The sequence below is a fragment of the Copadichromis virginalis genome, linkage group LG5 (genome assembly GCF_057382275.1).
Source record: "Copadichromis virginalis isolate Kocher_CV1m ecotype Utaka linkage group LG5, C_Virginalis_male_GT1.1, whole genome shotgun sequence".
In the NCBI taxonomy this organism is placed as follows: domain Eukaryota; kingdom Metazoa; phylum Chordata; class Actinopteri; order Cichliformes; family Cichlidae; genus Copadichromis; species Copadichromis virginalis.
In genome coordinates this window covers 1,540,804-1,546,803 of record NC_140622.1, presented here as the reverse complement: position 1 = coordinate 1,546,803, position 6,000 = coordinate 1,540,804, and the positions used below count along the sequence as shown (strand labels likewise).

The following is a 6,000-nucleotide window of genomic DNA, read 5'->3' as shown; positions in this document are numbered from 1 at the left end:
AGAGTGAGTAGGGTGGGCATGAGGAGCAGAAAAACAGCCCAGTAATCTCCCGAAATCCCATCCAAGAAAACCGAGGTTCCTGTGGCTCCCAGGCTCTCTAATGATGGTCAGCCATTACATCGCGCTCTTCCCACCACTATAAAGGCATCTGCTAAGAATCTGGAACTTTTGAACAGCATTTGAAATTTGAATCCATGAACCATTACAAAAATCACTTTGCACATGTATCAGTCCTCCTCAGGCATCCAGAGGCTGCTTACACAACACGCCTATTCTTTTATCTCTTCAGCGGCTGCAAGTGAAATTCATTGTGAAATGTAATTAATAACATGAATCCCTACATGACCGGCTCCCACATATATCAGCTACTGAGACCTTCCTCCAGCATTCAGTTCCTCTGATCATCTGCTCTGAGTCTTTTTTAACTGTTGGACGCTCTTGTTTTAAAAAGAGGCAGCCGCACTTTGGAATAAGTTTCTTCAGCCAATCAAGTTGGCCGAATCGGTGCTTGGTTTTGAAGACCTGCTGAAAACTTGTTTTATACCTTACCTTAATCTTTCAGCTGTAATTTATGGCTATAAGTTCACAAACTAAAGTGTCTAAGGAAGTATTTCTCTGGTACTCGGTGTCAGGGGGACGCCTGTACAGTGGCACAGGCCTACACATCTTACATGTGTTGTTTTATTACTGTGGCACTTTTTACTATGCTGATGTGTAAAAAATACAAATTTATCATCATGTTCTTGTTGTTCATGTTTACTGTTTATAATAAGATAACTAACACGGCTATTTTCAAACACCAAACAAATGAATACTTATTAAACACATATAAATAAACCTCATCCACCTGAGTCCGTCTGCATAAAAGGCTCAGGATGCAGCCGTATGAGGTGAGCATGGTAATTATAAGAGAATAAATGAAAATGATCAGTAATGATTTTGAATGAGAGAAATGCAGTAGCATCATGAACAGGAGGTATCAGTCATCCATCACTCAGTTACAATAATGACAGAGGTTTTTTCAGTCATTCACATTTTCTGTGAATTAACAGAAAGCTTATATTTTACAGTTACAGGACGGAACTGTTAGAACTGTAAGTTTGCACCTTTATCTCGTAGTTGCGTTGGTCAGGTCCATTTGAGATCAGCGTGGCTGTGATGTTTATGTGTAAAATGAGTTGTTCTTGAAGAAAAGTTCACAGCTGGAGTCCTGGAAGATAAACCTACGACCTAAAAGTCTTTTCTCATCCTGCTGTGTTGGAATGAGGCCTTGATGAAGTTGCTCGACTTTGTACTGAGTCTCTGTTTCCACATTTTCACTTCTTCAGGCACGACCGGGAGACTGTTGTGCTGCAGGCATGGGCGTAAACTCTAACTAATTCAAGTCCAGTAGTAGACAAGAAGCATTAGCACAGAACTGGTTAGTTGAGAATTTATAGGATTTATGTGATTTGATCTTATGAGTCATATTATTTGGTTCAGATATTTGCTTTGTCCCTGCTAAATTGTTTAAATAAAAAAAATCCTACCTGCATTTAATCGTTTCCTTTTTAATCCTGTGAACTGGTAAAGATTAAACCGTGTATGCATCTTTTATGGTTCCTGGCTGTTCTAATCCTGTAAACAGATCTCCAGGACTTCTTTTCCTGACCGCTAAAGTATGACCTAGCCATTTTATCAAGTGCAAGGATCAGGGGCGAGCGTGGCTGTTGGTTGCAGCTAACTGTGAGGGCTGCTAGTTGGTCGCATCATGAGAGGATGTTAGGATTGTCCGCAGACCTAGTCAGTTACAGCTAGGCTGTCCCGTACAGTTACCCCTGTACAGGACGTCTGCAGCTATTATTATCATTAGTCTTTTATTTATCCAGGTAAAAAATCTCATTGAGATTAAAAATCTCATTTTCAAGAGAGACCTGGCATCATGGCAACAAAAGTCACATACCACATAGGTATATAAGATTTAAAACAAATACAGTATCCCACACCAACATGTGTAAAATATACAATAACAGATCAAATTAAGAGTACATTAAAAACAATCACACTGAGTAAAAGAGCTGGGGCCTGTTCTTCGTACCGCGCTAAGTGAGTTAGCTGGATGAGATTGTTGACGATTTCACGTGATCTTGGATCGTTCGGTTCCCCGAAGCTCATCCGGGACTTGCTGTCATAGCAACAGAGCCGTAAGCGTAAACCTGCTCGGGAGCAGGTTTTCTTTATGTAAACAGGATTAGATCGCGGCCACGCAGGTATGCCCGCGTCATTCATACGAAAGCAACAGCGATATTCCACCACTGTTTCACCATAAATAAATAACATCAATGTAACTAAAGACAATGCAGCACTTGATCCTTTTATTGATTTCACACAGATACATACAGGTCATTCCCTAAAAAAGGGAAATGTACTATTAACATTCTATTACATGTATGTGATTATTACAGATGTAATCCATATTTCAGAGTAGTAATTGTAAATTACTTCGTGTAATCAAGATGAGAGACCACGGCTATAAAAGCGAAGGTGGATTTGGGAAGTCTGTCGCAGCCATGTCCTGTCCGTATACGCGAGCCACCCATTGCGGAAGGTGCAAGATTGATAATGAGAGTCCTCAGAATTCAGCGTATATTGCGGGACAGACAGGATCCTTTAGCTCAGCGCGACAGTGTGCTCATTGAGAGATATCGATTTTCCCGTGAGGGTATTATTTACTTAACCAACTTGTTGACGAGGGGGTGCAGGACCACCACCTGTCTTTTATTGCTCTGCCCTTTTCTTGGTTGCTGTTATGAACAAACTAACAGAGTATTCCAGGGTCTCTTTCCAAGAGACGACAAGCAATATAAGTGATAAATATTACCATTCTGTAGAATATTCTTATATTTCACTTTTACTTGTTCCCATGTTCTAGTGGGTCCTGTTGTGGCTCTCATGTGAAAGGGGATATAATATAACATATTATAATATAATATAATGTAATATAATATTGGATAATATGGTGTGATATGATAAATCTACCCTACCGCCTACTGGTGTTGGCCAGAGGGGCCGATGGCGCAATATGGCAGCCTCGCTTCTGTCAGTCTGCCCCAGGGCAGCTGTGGCTACAACCGTAGCTGCCTCCACCAGTGTGTGAATGTGAGAGTGACTGAATAGTGGCATTGTAAAGCGCTTTGGGTGCCTTGAAAAGCGCTATATAAATCCACTCCATTATTATTGTTATTATTGAATTACCTACGAGTTTGATTTGTCAGCAACTTCCTGCCAGCCCTCTCTCCTTGCTTTTGCAGCCTTTGCAGTGTTCCCTTGCGTTTTAATTAAACTCTGAAACTCCTGAAATCTCTCAATCAAGAGTTCTTGCTCTGCTGCCGAAAAATACCGAGCGCGCTCCTTCGACATTTTCGCCGACCAATCAAAGGGTTGCCGATCAATGTTTCTACTATCGATGCGTAGCCCCTGTTGGGCCACCCAGTGATCTCACATTACTTCATCCAGCTATACTAATCGTCAACAGCAGGTGTGTTCGGGGAACCGGAATAGCGAGCTCAGAGTTAGCGCGATGATTTGGTCTTGGATGTTTCATTTGATCTTGGATGTAGTAAGCGACGTACGAAGCACAGGGCCCTGTTCTCTCGTTCCTTTAAGACAGACTTAAACTCTCCCAAGGTAACCAGTTCTGATAATTTCAGTTCCTCCTGCAGATTATTCCAGGAAGCAGTGGCAGCGTATTTAAAAGCCTTTTCCCCAATACTGTTCTGATTTTTGGGATAATCAATTGTATGATTTTGTGCGAATGAAGGCTGTATTGGTTGTGGTTTTTACACATATAAACACATAAATAAGATGGAACCAGCCCAAGGAGAGATTTATAAATAAAGATCAACCAATGGGAGAGTCTGCGAATATGCAAAGATGGACATTTAGCAGCAGCAGACAAAGAACAATGATGTACATGATTTCCATAGCCAGTAATAAAACGTAAAGCACAATGGTCCACAGTATCCAACCTCTTTAGGTAGTGGGCAGGTGCATTCATAAAAAGCAGGTCACCATAATCCAATAAAGGTAAAAAGGTTGCACGAATCAAATGTTTTCTCACTTGGAGGGAGAAACAGGATTGGTTTCTAAAAAAGTAACCTAGTTTTAGTTTTAACTTCGACACAAGCCTTTGGATGTGAGTCTTAAATGACAAATTCGGATCTATAATGATCCCTAGATACTTGTAGGATGTGACCATTTCAATTTCAGTTCCTTGAATTGTTTTAATCTTAGGAGACGTAGCTAACAACTCTTTGCCATTTGAGAATAACATGAACTTGGATCTCTCTGCATTTAACACCAACTTAAGTTGAGTTAAATGGGACTGAACGACATCAAAGGCAGACTGCAGAAACTGCAGGGTTTGTGCTACTGAAGGAGATGAGCAATAAATAATTGTATCATCTGCATAAAGATGAAATGCTGCATTTGACAAATTATCACAAAGGTTGTTTATGTAAAGAGGAAATAGCAATGGCTCTAATATGGAGCCCTGCGGAGCTCCTTTGGATACTGGGAGAAAAGAGGAAGAAGACCCAGCAGCATGGACACACTGGTTTCTTGCTGACAAGTAATTTGAAAACCAACTTACAGCATTTACAGATAGACCAATATTGTTTAGTCTATGTAATAAAATAGCATGGTCAAGTCAAGAAAAAGAGCAGCACAGGAGGTTTTGCAGTCCATTGAATCAACGATGTCATTAACCACTTTAACAGCAGCAGTTATTGTGCTGTGTTGTTTTCTGAATCCTGACTGATGTTGGGAAAGAACAAAAAGTCTTTCAGTTTACTTTTGCTAGAACACACAATTTGGGCCTGTAGTGTTAACCTAACAGGCTAACAGAAACTAACACATCTGCAGTGAAGACTGACCATCCCATGACTGTCGGCGAACGGTGAACTTGATGACCCTTGTGGTTCACCAATACTTAACGTAGACATAACGTTGCTGTTCTGAGGTCAGTTTTGAGCGCTGAAGGAGAGTTTAAAAAAGCTACAGCAAATAAACACAAAATGTATTACTTAGATGTCTTAACTAGTGCTGTCAGCGTTAATCTCGTTAAAATGACGCAGATCGCACCGTGAATGGGGCTGCACAGCGCTAACACATTAACGAGCTAACCGCGCTAACGCGTTGACGCCATGCAGCCCCAAGCACGGGGCGATCCTGGCTAACTCCCTTACGGAGATTTGCTGCGTTAACGCGTTTATGGCGTTAACGTCATTTTAACGACTAACACTGACAGCACTACTCTTAACATTAGTTTTACTAATAATGTATGGATTTCATTTTAAAATGCAGTAAACTGTGAACCACTTGCATCTTTTAAACTCTCCTTCAGCGCTCTGCACATCTCTGATGAATCGCTACAGTCATTCTGAGGCCCAAAATAACCCTTTCAGACAGCTGGCCCAGATTATCATTACCATTGCAACAGATTCTTTATCACACATGAGACGACCATTTAAATGGGTCCCTGATCCCACACGTAAGGCCAACAACTTCCAAACCCTGCTCAAATATCTGTGTCTGGCTGTGATGTTACACGGTCCCCTTTCCATGAATCAAAGTATTTACAGATCAGTGGTATATAAATAGTCCTCGGCCTTGTATTTTCCCCAACTTTAGGAAAACGTTGAAATGAGGCATTTTTGTGTTTCTCATTTCAGTGCTTATTGTTTGGCTGTTGTGCATTATATTGAAAATCTCATCACTTCTTAATGATGAAATAAGAGCTTCCCATCTGTAGATAACCAGCAACCCCATCTCTCCCTGTCTGTTAAAACGGTGTTAGTGAATGCCATTGATTAATAAAATCAATCACAGGCGAATGAAGTCGAGAACGAGGGGATGTAGGAGTTTCCATATCTGACAGTTAAAGACACACTAAAGACAGCCACTGCACTATAGAGAACAGTTTGTGCTGGTATTTGTCAAGCTGTTTGAAACATTGCTGTT

At 40.9% G+C, this 6,000-nt stretch overlaps 1 protein-coding gene across 1 annotated transcript in view; it reads left to right on the top strand.

The window, feature by feature from the left end:
• The window catches only part of cntn2 (contactin 2), a 76,901-nt gene that overhangs the window by 601 nt on the left and 70,300 nt on the right, over window positions 1–6,000 (top strand). The window lies entirely within an intron of this gene.